The following is a 16,775-nucleotide window of genomic DNA, read 5'->3' as shown; positions in this document are numbered from 1 at the left end:
ATAATAACAATAATAATAATAATAATAATAATAATAATAATAATAATTATTATTATTATTATTATTATTATTATTATTATTATTATTATTATTATTATTATTAGAGCAGCACAGTGGCTCAATGGTTAGCATTGTCGCCTCACAGCAACAAGGTCGCTGGCTCGAGTCCCGGCTGGGTCAGTTGGCGTTTCCGTGTGGAGCTTGCTTGTTCTCCCTGTGTTTGCATGGGTTTCCTCTGCAGTCCAAAGACATGTGCTATAGGTGAAATCAACAAACTAAATTGGCCGTAATGTGTGAGTGTGTGTGAATGAGAGTGTATGGGTGTTTCCCAGTAATGGGTTGTGGCTGGTAGGGCATCCGCTGCATAAAACATATATTGCTGTGGCGACCCCTGATAAGTAAGGGACTAAGCTGAAGGAAAATTAATTAAAGTATTATTATTATTGCCATTATTAATTTGCAAAATGCATTTGTTTTCAACATAATAGAAAGTTTGAAAGAACAGCATTTTTAGAAACCTTCTAAAAAGTTTAATTTAAACAAGATTAATCTGTCCTTATAAATCCTTTTGTTGATTTTTTTTATGTTAATAAATACCTCTTAAATGGCTCCTAAGATATTTAGTTTCTTGAAGTGTGAGTTTCCTCATATATTGATGTTTACACATTTGCATTTGTTTGCATATATACATAAATAATTCCCCTCATTTCCTGCCAAGGTGTCACAAGGAACAACACAAGCACGTATAATCACTGATAAACTGCATGAGCATTTTGTTCATCATATGTGTGAAAGAGAGAATTGGGGGAGAAAAACTGCTTTATAAAATAAGAAAATCACCACACACACAAACACAAAATTTGATATATATATAGAATCACATTTACACATAGACTCTAGAAACGAGATCTAGAGAGGTGTATAATGGGCAGAAATTAATTAACGAGTGGCGGCTCAAGTTGCTGGGTTCAGTCACAGAGCAAGGTGCTGAGCTGGCTAATGAGATGTGGAGGCAGCCGCTATTACACAGCCAGGCTCTTTTAATGGGAAAGGTCAGGCATGTCAGCTGCCATTATTGTTCCCTGTGTCCTGCTGACGCTACAGCCAGTCGAGCTAAATTGAGATCTCAACTTGCTAATAGCCTAGAACTTCACTAGCGGTGGATAAAACCTGTCCAGAAGTTTCCTGTGGCTTTACTGTCCATAGAATGAAGTGACTACACTTTACCTACATGAGAAAAGATTTGGAGTTTTTATAGAAATTGGAATGATGTAAATAGACCTATCTATCTATTTATCTATCTATCTATCTATCTATCTATCTATCTATCTATCTATCTATCTATCTATCTATCTATCTGTCTGTCTGTCTGTCTGTCTGTCTGTCTGTCTGTCTGTCTGTCTGTCTGTCTGTCTGTCTGTCTGTCTGTCTGTCTGTCTGTCTGTCTGTCTGTCTGTCTGTATCTATCTATCTTTGGTAACACTTTATTTGATGGTCCATTTGAGTATTAGTAGACTGTCTCCTTAATCTGCTACCATTTCAACTACTTGACCCGCATAGTAGTTTATTGCATAAAGTCTTTATTGCATAAGGATAAGTTACGCTGAAATTATCACCAGTCAATCGCTTTTTCCACTGAACTCTGGCATGAATAGGCAGAGTTATCTGTGTCGTTATAATAGCGTCGACAAACTTTGGTAAAAAAGGTGCACAACCAACAGGAACAAACCAACAGTATCAGGTTTTTGCTAAAATTACTGACTACAAGCGTGAAAGCGAAAGATTGAAGCAGTGTACTGATGCTGTGACACGTTACCTGATAGATTCAAAACACTGAAGAGTCGTTAGATAGAGACAAGATTAATAAAATATCACATTTAATAATTATAGTGAGACGTCATCCATCCTTGACAAACTGTCCAACGTGCACTGCTCTCTGGGGATTAGTGCTCAAAGCACCCGTTGACTGTCTGGAGCTCAGACATACGCATACACTGCAGCTCATGCAAGAGTCTGAGTGGTCACAATATGTGCGTTTTCAGCATTATAGTGTGGACAGAGATCTTTTCAGAAACAGCAGTGTGGACTTGGATCGTTTTTGTGCTTAAATGCCTTTTTAAAACTAAAACGTATTAGTGTAAACGGGGCTTCTGCGACATGGATGGGGCAGAGGATCGCAATGCCAGCTCAGCATTGTGATGTCTATCGACCATAGGCGATGGTTTCTAGTCCATATATTTAAATATGTATAATCCAGAATCTTAAAGTAAAAAATATAGTCTTTTTTTTGGAAATGATGTGTCAAAATTATGTAAGTTTTTCCTTAAAAAAAGCTAAATAATCTGCCAACGAGTAAGCAAATTAATTTGATTTCAAAGCAAAAAAAGTTATTATTTTGCTTTCCCTCATTAGTAGATTATTTTGCTTGTTTTAAGGAAAAACTCACTTAATTTTGACGCATTATTTCCGAAAACAAGACAATATGTTTTTACTTGTCAAGAAATTGCTTCTTGATGTAAGAAATTTTAGATATTTAGACTGGAAAAATAACAAAAAATAGGAGCAAGAAAAGCATTTTTTTTCCATCAATAGATTCCTTTGTATTATACCTTTTAATTTGTTCATGCACTGATGTTAGAGGGTTTTGTTCACAGATACCTTGGCTGGTTTTACTTTTCTTACTGGTAGGATCTTCAGCTTCCCTGACAGTGAGACCAGTATGTTGCTTAAAGTGGAAGACATGACTGTAGCCGTGAATGCAGGGGTGGAAACTCACAGGGATGCCAAACATCAGTGTCGCACTGTCATTCTGTCCCAGTTTGTTGAGGATTAGACGTATACATCCCTGTCAGCAGATACAGCTGTCGCTACTGAGCTGAGAAATGGATGTACACGCATCACCTTTTCAGGCTTTAAGCATTTGGGAGAGAGAGAAAGAGAGAGAGAGAGAAATAAGTTTCCCATCATATTTTACCTTAAATCTGAGTATATTACTGAGGAATAAGACAAGGAATGGTAGCCTGCACAGAAAGCAGTGATAGAAATTGTAATAATTTACTGTTGAAGTGCTGATGTTTTGTGAGCTTCGTTGTGTTTTTATGCATCGTGACGTTTTTATTGTAGTTGTAAGAATGAAAATATTGTGCTCTTCTGTTCGTTAGGTGTTTTAGTGGATCTTGATACTCTCTTTGGTTGCTTTTGGGGTGGATTCGCCATAAAAACTCATGACAGTTAGAGCACATAACATTTTTATTTACAAAGCATCTAAAATGCATTTCAACCAGGCACTAGTATTTACATTGTAGTCATTGCATGTCTCATTTTTATGTAAATTAGGCTTGTTACATGCAAAAAATGGCATTTGCTGTGCTGTTTGTACAAACTACTTATTTATAAAGAGCTAAAATAACACATTTCTTGAGTTTTTTGGGGGGATAACTTAATTGTTTTATGTTCAAGCCATTTAAATTTGTAAAAACTAATACACTATACCTGACAAAAGTCTTGTCGCCTATCCAAGTTTTAGGAACAGCAAATAATAACTTGACTTCTAGTTGATCATTTGGTATCAGAAGTGGCTTATATGTAAGGCAAAGGCCTCTAGATTACGCTTATTTTACAATCTGACAATAAAACATGTTCTTGGATATATTTCCTAAGTTGTTCTAAAATGTTCTTAAATTAGTTAGATGAACCTCTAGAAAGTCAATTTTTTTCCAACTTTGGTAAGAAGAGGACATCACAGATCCACTGTGTTGGAGTTGGAGGTTTCTTCACCTAAGCTTGTACTAATGTACTGTATAAAATATATATATTTCAAATCCTGAAGTGTGCACCAATATCTGTTGCACATGTTTATTGCAGGGATTGAATTGATTTAATATCCTTAGACTTGCATAATTGTAACTTCTCTTATTTCTAACAAAGGATTCTTTAAAATTCAGATTCAAGACATGCTTTCATGAGAATGTGTACAATGCTATGTTTGTTTACCTAGTTTAACATAATTCGCTGGTATTATGTTCTCTGTAAGCTAAAATAATGCCATGTAAGCCAGTGTCGAACACAAGAAAACTTTGTATGGACTGAATAGCATTACATATGAATAGTTTACCCCAGCATAAATGAACACAAAATAAAATCTCTCAAAAAGCTTAGATATCCAAGCAACATTGAATCATAATCCAAAAATCATAATCACGATTATTTAAAATGATTATCTGTAGGTCATGTGACCAAAATGTTAAATGATATAAATGAAGACTTCAGATGCTAAATCAATGAGCATTTTTCTGTGTACAGTAGGTTCTGTGTTTTTAATTTTCTAGAAAGAAACATAAGAGGTGGAGCACTGCTATACATATAATAAAATATTACAAAGCAGAAGCAGACAAAGTTAAAAAGAAACTAAATAAAAAGTCCACAAAATGATGGAAAGGAATAAAAATATATACAAAAGAATAAAATATACAAATGAAACAAACTATGCTTTAAGCATCTTTACTGTAAGAAATAAACTTGATTTATTTTCTTATTGAAGCTACTTCAAGTCATAAAATTCTTCAGTCAAGAGCTGTGAGTGATTTTTGTCCTTGTCTTTTTTATTTGATTAATATTGTTACACACAGTCAATGACAGGAATATACTCTAGGTGCACAGTTCCAATTTACAGTGAAACATAGCTGTTCATTCTGAACTCTTTATGTTAATTTATGACATATCAAACGAGGGTCTATGTGAAATAATCACTAAGTGCCATCTTCTGACACATTTTTGCATGTATCTGATGTTTAGCCGTGCATCTTAAGCTAATAGATGACTTTACATGTCTGCGTTCTGCTTCATCTCTGAGACTGAGCACATAAACACAACAACACAAGTTATTTCCATGCTCTTAAAAACATGAAATATTCAAAGATTCATGCTGCAAAGGCCACATTACATGATTTCACTGATTTCCATGTAAAGCTGAGCTTTGCTCAGATGAATGAATGCAAACTGCTGGAAAGGGTAATAATTTTATCTCGCTTAATGTTTTTCATAATTGTTGGAGGCCAAATTAACATTGAATCTCGATTAATTGCACAGCCCTACTGTATATTGAACCTCATAGACTTTCACAGTCTATACTATAGACAGAGAGTTCTACAGAAAAATATCTATAAGTATAAAAATCATGAGGGTTTGGAATGATATGAAGGTGAATATAGGATGACAAAGTTTTTCATTAGATTGTCTGCCAGCTTTTTATGCAGCGTATAACCAAGCCAACAACCAATGAGGAGAACAATTGTAATTTAAATAAGAAAAATATGTGGAAAAACACACAAAAATAGTGGTGTAAGAATGCATACTATAATTACAAGGAAAGTAACCACAACCCAAAAACATTCTGAATGACACAATTAGTTAAAAAAAAGATGACACATAAAATTATTTGTTTAAATTTGATGGTTGAACCTATAGAAACAATCAACCCAGGCTCATTTTGCATACATACCTCTATATACATTTCTGGAGAGTGCAAAATATGTCCCAGGTGTAAAAGTTTTTTGCAATTTTTGTTTTCGCAAATCCACCAAGGGTCGCTATGTGCGCTTTTTCAGATCTTAAATATCTCTCGCGAGTGCCATGCGCACCTGCTGTTCTCGCGTAAATCCACCAGAGGATGCTGTCGACTGACTGACTGACTGATCGACCAAGCGGTCCACCCACCTCCTTCCCTAAACCCAACCGACAGTGTTTTCAAAAGTAATCCAGAAAAAGAAAAGCCCTTGTGGCCACCTGATTTTTATCACATTTTCAGATTTTACCCCATGCTCACTCTTTTATTTACTTGTTTATTTAATTTTTTTGCCTGTTGTTTTGTTTTACCTGCTTTCTGGAACCTCTCCTTGCCAGAATCTAAGCCAGTCATCACGATCAACTCTAGTCAGCTAGTAGCACGAAAAGAAACCGAAGTCGTTGGCGACGTCATACCACCCCGTATAATTTGTTTTAAAGACATACATAGCTCTGGCTACATAATTCTTGCTCTCCAGAAATGTAAACGGGGGTTACGTAATCACAAGGAGCCTGTGTTGGAAACAATACATTTAAACTTATTGCAAAAAATATATATGCATATAGTTTATTTTGAGAGCATGTGCTTAATGGGAGTGGGAGGAGCTAAAGAATAACTTATGCCATTGCGCTTTTCTCATCTCTCTGTGTGGTAGAATTTTCTGCACAGCATTATGGGTAATGTAGTTTTTCTGCACAAATTCCACTATTAAACATGATATTTCAATTAATGTGATCAGATATACGATCATTTAACAGCCTCAGAGCTCATAACAGATTTGTCTTCAAAATGTTATGTTGTTGTTAAAAGTCAGAGAAGTTTCTACTTCTATGAAGCTGGCTGTTGCAGATACTATTAGATTCTTCCCACAAACTCAGTGTAATGCAGCATCACTTATTGTTTTCTTAAGGACCCACGCGCAGATTATCGATCATCATTTTAGGACTTGGCGTTAATAGAGCCTTCACTTATGGGAAATATGTGCTGACCCTGGACGATGTCACGTGGACATGAGTAATAGGCAAAAATGAGAATGAGGCCAATGCCCTTGCGACCCTCATTGGTAGGCTTGACAGGAGCAGGTCAATATTGCCTTCCAGTTTAATTTATTTAATTGCTTGACCTATGAAATGAAAGGTCACAGCTGCTTCTTGAAGGTTTTATCCGTTCATTGACCATTTGAAGGTTTTTTAATGGCGAGACCACATTTAGATTTATATGTATAATTTTAAAACGGGAAGGAATAAAGGGTTGAATAGTCTCCTATTCTCTTGAGCCTTCCTCACCGGACAAATTCCCATTCGCCTTGTGAATTGTCATTAGAGTTTCCCCACTCTGCAATCTGTACACGTCTGTGCTAAGCAGCCCCAAAAAACGGGTTCATAGGCAATAGCACATCCTCCGGTCTTCCGTGACTGGTAATTAAGTGGTAAAATTTCTGACACATTCATTACTACACGGCCTACGGACGCCAGCGTTTGCTGCATTTTATAGGTCGTGACTGGTGTCAAACTGTCAGAAAACTGTTGATGGAGGAAAATTATCATGCATTTAGAGTACATGATTAAAAAGACCACAAGGACTTGTGAATGCAGGCTTGCATTTAGTGTTGCGCTGGGGGACTGTGCGAGACTTTTTTTATCAGCAAAGAGTGCTCTCAGACATTTATTTACAGATAGCTAATTTGTTATAGTTTTAGGCAAAAAATGAAAGTTGGAAACCCTGTAAATACACTCTGACAAACACACTAAATGAACTTAAACACTATAAATGATTTCTATATAACAATAACAATTAGCATCCCTACCATACCAGACTGTAGGATTCTTCTGTTTATTAGAAGAGCAAACTGTCTATCTTTAAGCTTAGACTTTTAGCCGGTAGAGTACTTTTTAGCTGTCTTTTATTTGATTGATTGATTGATTGGAGAATATGTGTCATTATTGTCAGCCAATTAAAAGCCTACATTTATAATCTGTATTAAAGTAGATTTATGCTATTTTTAATGTAAGTCATAAAGCAATATTTTCCACAAGATGAAGTGTGAACAAAAATATATGTTGTATATGTAGATTAAATTATTTTTATTAAATTAGTTTATTTAGCAATTGAAAGAACTTTGCAGCCTTGTTAGAAATTCAGAGGTTGGACAATAAAACTGAAAAACCTGGTTTTACACCACAATAATATATTAGTATGGTGTAGGGCCTCCTTTTGGTGCTAATGCAGCATCAGTTCATCTTAGGAATGACAGACACAAGCCCTGCACAATGGCCAGAGGGATTTTAAGTCATTCTTCATTCTTCTTGCAGAATAGTTACCAGGACACTACGTGATACTGGTGGAGGAAAATGTTTCCTGACTCGTTCCTCCAAAACACCCCAAAGTGAAGCATTGGGTGCACATGCTCCTCCAGAATGGCTTAGTATTCCTTAGCAGTGATGCACCTATCTAGAACAAGTATTGGGCCTAGGTAATGTCATGATATTACAGCTTAAACCATCAGTGATCCACCCCCATGCTGCACTCTGGGCATGGAACAGTCTGGGTGGTACTCTTCTTTGAGGCTTCTCCACACCGTAACTCTCTCGGATGTGGGTTAGACAGTAAGGGCGTACTCATCAGACAACAATACATATTTCTCATTGTCAAATTGGTCAAATTTAGCCATGAAAACTCCAATGATCAATTCGTATTAGGAATGACAGATACAAGTCCTGCACAGTGGCCAGAGGGATTTAGAGCCATTCTTCTTGTAGAATAGTGGTCAGATCACTATGTGATACTGGTGGAGGAAAACGTTTCCTGACTCGTTCCTCCTAAACACCCCAAAGTTAACCATTGGGTGCACTTGCTCCTCCAGAATGGCTCAGTATTCCTTAGCAGTGATGCACCCATCTAGCACAAGTATTGGGCCTAGGGAATGCCATGATATTGCAGCATAAACCATCAGTGATCCACCCCCATGCTTCACTCTGGGCATGGAACAGTCTGGGTGGTACTCTTCTTTGGGGCTTCTCCACACTGTAACTCTCTCGGATGTGGGTTAGACAGTAAAGGTGTACTCATCAGACAACAATACATGTTTCACATTGTCAAATTGGTCGAATTTAGCTATGAAACCTCCAATACTAAATTAACCGGGGTTTCAATTTCATTGTCCTACCCCTGTAGCTTTTCATCGAAAAATAAAAAATATTTTTAAAACCACGGCTTTTTTCATGCTACTGCTAATGCTTGCATTGTTGCAAATATTACAAAGTTGCATTTAAATGAATCCTTAAGAGACTTTCAGAATTCTGGATTGAAGTAGCCCTTATAACTGAAGTGGACAAGAATTGTTTTGTGCCTGAAGATAAATATAAGGCAGCTTTGCCGGAATAAATAACACTTCAAAATATATTAAATAGTAAACAGTTGTTTTAAATTTTCGTAATATTCCAGGATTTTGTCCAATAATTTGACAGTCTTTCCGATCAAAATGAATGCAGTCCTAAAAAATAAATGCTTTTGAAAGAAGCTTTACAGGAGGCTTCTTTCAAAAGCATTGTTAAAAGAAAATCTTGCAGCCGAGTCTTGTTACATTGACATCCCCCCTTTTTTAAAGTCCTCAAATATCAAGCCTATCTGTCCATGCAGGGCACCATGTGTGAGTCTGAGCTGCTTTGCTGTGGGTCTCTGACATTCATCTATATAAAGCAAACATGCCGAACACAGAGACCCTCTGAACTCAGGTCAGTCCACAGAACCTCACAGCAGCCTTAACACTTCTCAGATAGATCACTCAGACCCTGCCAGGTAAACAAGATGCACCATCAGCCTGAAATGAAAGCCTGAAAGGTGACAGCCTGCAAAAGATATTGGCTGATGTGCTAAAGCAGTGGTTCTCAAACTTTTCAGGCTAAGTAGCACCTTCAGTCGAGCCAGTACATCGAAGATATATACATGCATGCACGTCTGTCTAGTAATGTTTTTTTTGCATTCGTTCATATATTAGGGATGTCAATGATTAATCGATAACGGCTTAATTACTGATAATCCTACTGATATATTACTGAAAAATTAGATAAATGTTATCAATAGTTGATTAAGGCCCAATCCCAATTCTATTTTTTTACCCCTTCCCCTTGGCTTCAAATTTTACCCCTAAGAAATGGGACACCACTACAATCTGTAGATGTCAACATATGTCATTGCAATCTCTTACTTCAACAATTCTCTCTTATCGATGATCGCGATTGCTGTAGTTATTTCAGTTGATTTATTTTTAGGTATTTATCTTCAGGAAATCATCCATGTAAACACACATAAACAACATTAACATTATACCAGCCACTAGACTTTTCTGACAGGGTATTCGAGTGTTATCGATTGTCAGAATGTTGTGGGACGACTATACAGGAGTTATTATTATGGATTATAGATAGCTGAATTGAGCGGTTTTTATTTTAGCATATTTTTTTGTTTTTTTAAGCATGACGGTAAAACACGAACACGGTTACGAAAATAGAGTATATGTGAAAATTAAAAAAGCAGCAGGGGGTGGTTGTTGCTTTATTACTGTGTGTTTGTGTGTGTGTGTGTGTGTGTGTGTGTGTGTGTGTGTGTGGAAAGAGAGAGAGAAAGAGCAAATAAGTAAAAGAGGGACTTGGTAAGCTAGACAACCTCCACTTGAAAGGTGTTTTGAATGCTAAGTCTTTTTGAACGTGTTTAGTTATATAAAGAAATATTTTTTTAGTCATCTCAGCTTTTATTAGTCAAACTGAAAAATATTACAACTATTAAGTTAAACCTTGTGTAACTCAAACAAATAGTTGAAACCAGATTAACTTATTCAAATAAGTAACATAAAGCATTTGTTGTCATGCGTGTTTGTCAAATGTTTTCAACTCAGGGTCATTGTGAAAATGTACCCCCGTATACATTTCTGGAGAGCGAGAATTATGTAGCCAGAGCTACTTATTGCTGCAATTTGTCTTTAAAACGAACGTTACGGGGCGGTATGACATATGATTCTATGATCTTTTCACTCTACCAGTGTACATTTCTGGAGAGCGCAAATTATGTAGCCAGAGCTAAGTTTAGTTCCAAGCCTAATTAAACACACCTGATTCAGCTAATTGAGTCCTTTAGGCTTGTTTGAAAGCTATAGGTAAAGTCGCGTTCACACTGGACTTTTCACCCCATAGACTTCCATTCATACTCACGCGATTGCATCAGACCGCAAACCCAAGGTCGTTTCACAGTTCGCTGAATTGCAAAGTTCAATCTTGGTGAACTCTGACCTGCGAAATCGCATCATGTGACTGCATGAGACCAATCGAAAATCAAAACATGATCTCTTGACAGAAATTTGAAACATGGACCAATCGCTTGCTTTTTTTAAACTGTAAAACTCAAGTTAAGGCAACTCGAACCATTTGAGGAAACCGATTGCAACAAACCATTTAAGTTCAAAAAACTATTCCTAATGAGTACTGTGAACTTAATCCATTTGAGTAAACGAAGCAATTTGAGCACAGTAAAACCCAATAAATCAAGAGAACTCAAACCAACTGAGTACTGTAAAACCCAATGAGTTAAGGCAACTCAAACTGTTTGAGGAAAACCGATTGCTACAAACCATTTGAGTTAAAAAATAATCTATATGAGTGCTGTGAACTTACTCTATTTAAGGCGAAGTAATGAGGTATTTAATTAACTCATTAACTTGAACACTTGAGTTCAAAACGCTTTTCAAATTAATAGAATTAACTTTCAGTAAATTTTGAGTTAACTACACTCATTTCATTTTGATAAAATGTACTGTTGGGCTTTACAGTGAATGTCTAATCATTGTGTTTAATCCTGCCACTGTTCGAAGCACTGTAGGACAGAATTTCACATGCTCGAACTCTAGTGTGACTGTGGCTTAAGTGTGTTGGAGTAGGGTTGGAACTAAACTGTGCAGGGCTGCGGTTTGACACCCCTGGTTCATTGCTATCACAAATGTTGAGATCAGAAAAATATGAACCGCTAAAATATGCTGAGGCAGCAAACTTAATGGAATGATTTAAAACTAATTGAACACTTAACTGAATCACTGATTCAGATTAAAAGTGTGACATTAAAAACTGCAATGCATCACATTGCCATCTTATTAAAGCAATAGTTAACCCATAAATGAAAATTCTGTCAATTTACGTTAATCTCAAATCTTTTTAGTCAAACTAATCTTTTTAGTCAAAAAGAAACGTAAAGGTTTTTTAACCACTTGAGGCTGTTTACACCCTTTAAAGAACTTTTTAATGGGAAAATGTATTTTAAAAACTGCTGTTTAAGTTCTTTTTACTTCTAGAGAATTTTCTCCCATGTTTTTAGAGTAATTGTTTTGTTTTGCCTAAAGACAAAAAAATGAGCCAAGCAGGAGCTTCTGGCAACCATTTGTGAATGCAGTGAGCTGATTGAATGAACAAATAAGCAGTAATTCTACTCTGGTTAACACCTACTTATCTGCATGTCAGGAAAACAGATACTGAGCGAGCATCATGTAGTTATTATTCATGAGTCAAATGCATTCATTTTACAATGTTTACTTCCCTGTTAAAATGTATATTTGAATTGTGATGCTGTTCATTTGAGGGTTTATGATGTTGTCATGGCAACTAAGTTGTAAAAATAAAGAGAATTTACATAGAAGAATACTTAGATGTATTCATTTTTAACACCAAACTCACATTAACATGTATATTTTTTTAATCTTAAGGCCTTATTATTGAAGCAGTATTTAAATATTTATGTATTGGCTACATGCTAGGGCTGTGCGATTTAGGGAAAATATCTGATTGTAATTTTTTATTTTTTTTGATATTGATATTGAGATTTCGGTTTGATTTGCGATTTCTTTTTGTAGTCAAGCTTCAGCTCAATAATCTCTATCGTAGCTTCTTACTGCTAAAATGCAGTGAGTATTAGTTAAAAAAGGAACTGAAAAGATATTAACTAACTTAAGTTAAACATTTTTCAAATTTTTTTTTTAAATATTCAGAAATGAAACACTCATTTTTCTCTAGAGCAAACTCTAAACACACACAAAAAATGACCGTACCTTTCTGTAAACATGTTAAACTCAAATTAGGGAGATAATAAGTGTAGCTTATTATACTAACAAAAAATTATAATTATAAAAATACAGAACACACAGCAAACTAACATGGCTGAAACAACTCTGAAATTGAACTTTGCTGTTGATAGCTACTAGATTGAGTGTCAATGGCAATACTTTCAGTTGACTTCTTAGTTGACTGTGGTGCTTTTTTGGGTGCTGGTTGTTGTATTTCCTTGTGCTGTGGCAACAATTCCTACAATTTACCTGTTTTTGTTCGATGTCTGTGACTTTGAAACCAAAATATTCCCATATTACTGACATTCTGTTTTTCTTTAATGTAAATTCATCTATTAATGCAGCAAATACCATCATCCCACTCGTAAGTACTTTCCTGTTTGTTTGTTTTTTTTACTTATTGTGGGCATTCAGCATAGTTCGAACGAAAGTGTGCTCACTCAATTGGCTGGGAAGACTGTCACGCACAGACGGCAGTCACGCATTTGCTCTGGGCGGAAGAAATTAAATAATACATATGAACAATTCTATGGAAATGTCAACCTTGCCATGAAAAAAAAATGGTTTTCACCAAAATACAGAAACCATTTCTAAGTTTTTTTTGTAAGGAAGTATTTTACAGTACTCAAAAATGTATCTGTCAATGTTTTCAAAGTATTATATTTGATTTACATAAGTCACACAAGTGGTAATTTTACATCCGTCACATCCATAACAGTGAGGTGTCACATCCATAACAACACTTTTTCCTCATAAATGCAAAAATCTTAAATAAAATAAAATCAATCATGTTTGTTCTATAGTGAGTTAACTCTTATTCTTTTAATTAGCCTTTTTTCTTATGGTTTGCGCAGTTGAATTCACAGAATTTCTACAAATTATGTTGTGTACTTCAAACTTGCATACTTTTTTTGTCACATCCATAACGCATGTTTATTTTCCTCATTTAAAGTACAAAACATGTTAACAGATTGATATTTTCCTGATCCTATAACTCTGTGGTCAGTTGTTTTGGAAAATATAAAGAGATGTTTTAATATAATGTTAACATATACATTCTCTGTGAATTTATGTTTTGAGTTTTTACTTCAAATGTCACATTTATAACGCTGGAATTGCTCAAATATATTTCATATCGCAGCCTCTTGCGATTAGCTAATCGAAACGTTTCAAATCGCAGTTACGTTTCGATTTCGATTAATCGCACAGCATCACTCCATGCCCTTCTATTCTTAGTTTCTCACTTTATCTCAGGGTAGTGACCAGCAGAAATGTGTCCTTTAGTAAAAATATGTCCCAACATGTTTAGCTTTTAATTAATTTAATTTAATTTATTTATTTTTTGGTCACAAACGCTCTCAGTTGAACCTAACAACTAAACTTGGAGCTTGGAGTTATTATAGTTAACAAAAACTACAACTAACACCTTAAAGCTAACATTTTTTGTTAGGAAAAAAAAACAAATTCACTTAAATTAAAAAAATTATGTAAACAATGAAACTGTGTGGACAAATAAAACAAAAATGTAGACAAACAAAACAAAACTATGCAAATTTCAACTGAAATATAAAATGTAAAATTGAAATCTTCGAACTATTACTAAATTGACTGATGTTCATTCATTCGTTTTACTTTCATCTTAGTCCCTTTATTCATCAGGGGTCGCCACAGTGGAATGAACCGCCAACTTATCCAGCATATGTTTTACACAGTGGATGCCCTTCCAGTTGCAACCCAATACTGGGAAACACCCATACACTCACATTCACACACATACACTATGGCAAATTTAGTTTATTCAATACACCTAGTGCCAAAGGTGAACCTAGATTTGAAAATATATACTAATAGCAGGAGTCAAAAAAAAGAAAGTAAAATTAGTTTTCCCCTCATAATGTCAGCAGCTGTTTTCTTTTTTCTGACTAACATGCAAACGTGGCTGGGTTCACATCGAAACGTAGAACTTGTAAATTCCACACAATAGGGACAAACACATTGCGTATTCTGCAGTGTTTGGATGGTAATCCGTCGCTGTTCTCACGTTTAATTGATTTGTATACAATTTACTTGCAAAAATAAAAAACGCCACGTTCATTCCATCTGTCATTACTAAAAGTGTCATTATCTCCACCTCTTGGTTCTGCGTGCCCTTAACATGCATCACTGTGTGGATGGAGACTTTTTTAAAAACAGAAGTTGGAAAAAATTTGTTCATAAATATACCCGTGTATGTGTGGACATTGAATTAGATCAGAAAAATATCTATTACCTAGCATTTCTTTACACTGTAAAAAAATAAATGATCCATTTGTCATGACGACAAATGTTTTAGTGTATTGTACCTAATTAAACTAAGTTAATCATGTTCTAACTTAAATGTATAAGTTACTCAAGCTGTTTTAAGTCACGTTAACATAATGTAAGATCAATGGACTCATGAGGTTAATTTGATTCAGCTTAAAAATTAAGGCAACCAGGATTTTTTTTACAGTGTAGGGAAATGTTATCATCAAAATTATCATTATCAATTATCAAATTACAATTATCATCATTATATCATTATCATGAAATACTCAACATCAATATTGCATATTTTTCCAGTATCGTGCATCCATAATTCCAACTATATATTGTCTTATGAAAAAGAACAATCAATGATTACATCATCCAGGACTACAGTAGATGCCACACATAATTATATTGTTGTTTTATGACCTTTAATTGTCCTTTCAGATGGACTGTGTGCACTAAAAGTTTGGCTCTGCTGATTTAATTTCATACAGTATCTTTACGGTAACATCTGGGTCAAAATGCCACCTGTTTTGTGTTGAACACTAATCAGAGCATGTCCTGGACCTCATCAAGGTTAACTGCTGCAGACAGACCGATTTGTTACGCAAACTGACAGTTAACAGTCTTTGCTCTTATGAAAAATCCATACATCAACGATAGGAGCTATGCTGTAAACACTGAGAAGCCAAAGCGTTGACTCAGCTCAATCATCCATTAAAATAATGAAACACTCTAATTTAATTCCACCTTCATTTGTCTGGCAATCCATTATTTCACTGTTTTGGTTTGTCAGAAGAGGACATTGCGGTTGGCATGTTCTGTTCTCCTGTCAGAAGACTAGAGTACAGTTAACATCTTAGACCATTAGCATTTTCACAAACAATTTTTTTTTCTTATGTCAATATTTCTATCTTTTGGTACAGAGTGGCAGAAGGAAATATCAGTTTGCTTAATTTTTGTTATTAATTGTAATCCAGTGAGATTTGTTTGAATGCACATGGAGTCTGTTTTAGCCACTTGAGAACAAAACTCTATAGAGGAGGCTTACAAAAGTAATGCCCTAAATAGATTTTATTTAGCTATTCAATTCTACTAACTAAATTAAATCAACATTTGGTGTTACCGTCCTTTGTGAAAACAGCTTTTGTCTGGGTTGCTATGAATACAATTGATAATCATGATGTCAGTGTAAGCCACTTCATAATTATTTATTTAAAGAGGTAGTCCAGAGCGTATTTTTAAGGCTTGGTTGTGTTAATAACATGCAAAGCAATGTGTGCTCATGCTTCATTTGTAAAAAATTATTTGGTATTTTTTCATAAATCTTACTTTCAATATATACTGCTACTCAGCTAACATGAAAACATGCAATATTTCCTAGTTCCTCCAAAAGCCCGCCCTCAAAAGGTTCTGATTGGTCAGCTAACATAATGTGATTTGCGGATCGGCTCCACGTCACCAGATAAAGCGTCACGCCTCTAATAGCAGTGCCTCTGCTGTGTAAATACTGTCAGTCAGTGTAGCGTTATCAGTGTATCAGTCAGTGTTAACCGTATCAGTTTGAGCCTGAAGAGATAAATATGAATTTGTACCTAATTTGTTAGCGGTGCCAAACAGCATTTCCCATTGTTTACGTCCTCGCTACAACATACCATTAACACTAGAAACTGTGCATGTAATAGATCAATTTTAACAAATAAAAATACAATAGTTCGTGGCTCACAATCCACAGCTCCCTCTATTATGGTTGGAGTTGCACCTTCTTTGAGGAGTTTTAGCCAAATCCAGCACTGAACTGGGAGAGATTCTGGAAGTTCT

The 16,775-nt window shown here is 35.4% G+C and overlaps 1 protein-coding gene across 2 annotated transcripts in view; it reads left to right on the top strand.

Annotated features, from left to right (window-relative positions):
* The window catches only part of nkain2 (sodium/potassium transporting ATPase interacting 2), a 314,135-nt gene that overhangs the window by 35,997 nt on the left and 261,363 nt on the right, over positions 1-16,775 (top strand). The gene's annotated exons all lie outside the window — the stretch shown is intronic.

The sequence above is a fragment of the Danio aesculapii genome, chromosome 20, assembly GCF_903798145.1.
Source record: "Danio aesculapii chromosome 20, fDanAes4.1, whole genome shotgun sequence".
NCBI lineage: Eukaryota > Metazoa > Chordata > Actinopteri > Cypriniformes > Danionidae > Danio > Danio aesculapii.
Note: the sequence above shows the minus strand (reverse complement) of the source record. Positions and strands in the feature narration are given on the sequence as shown.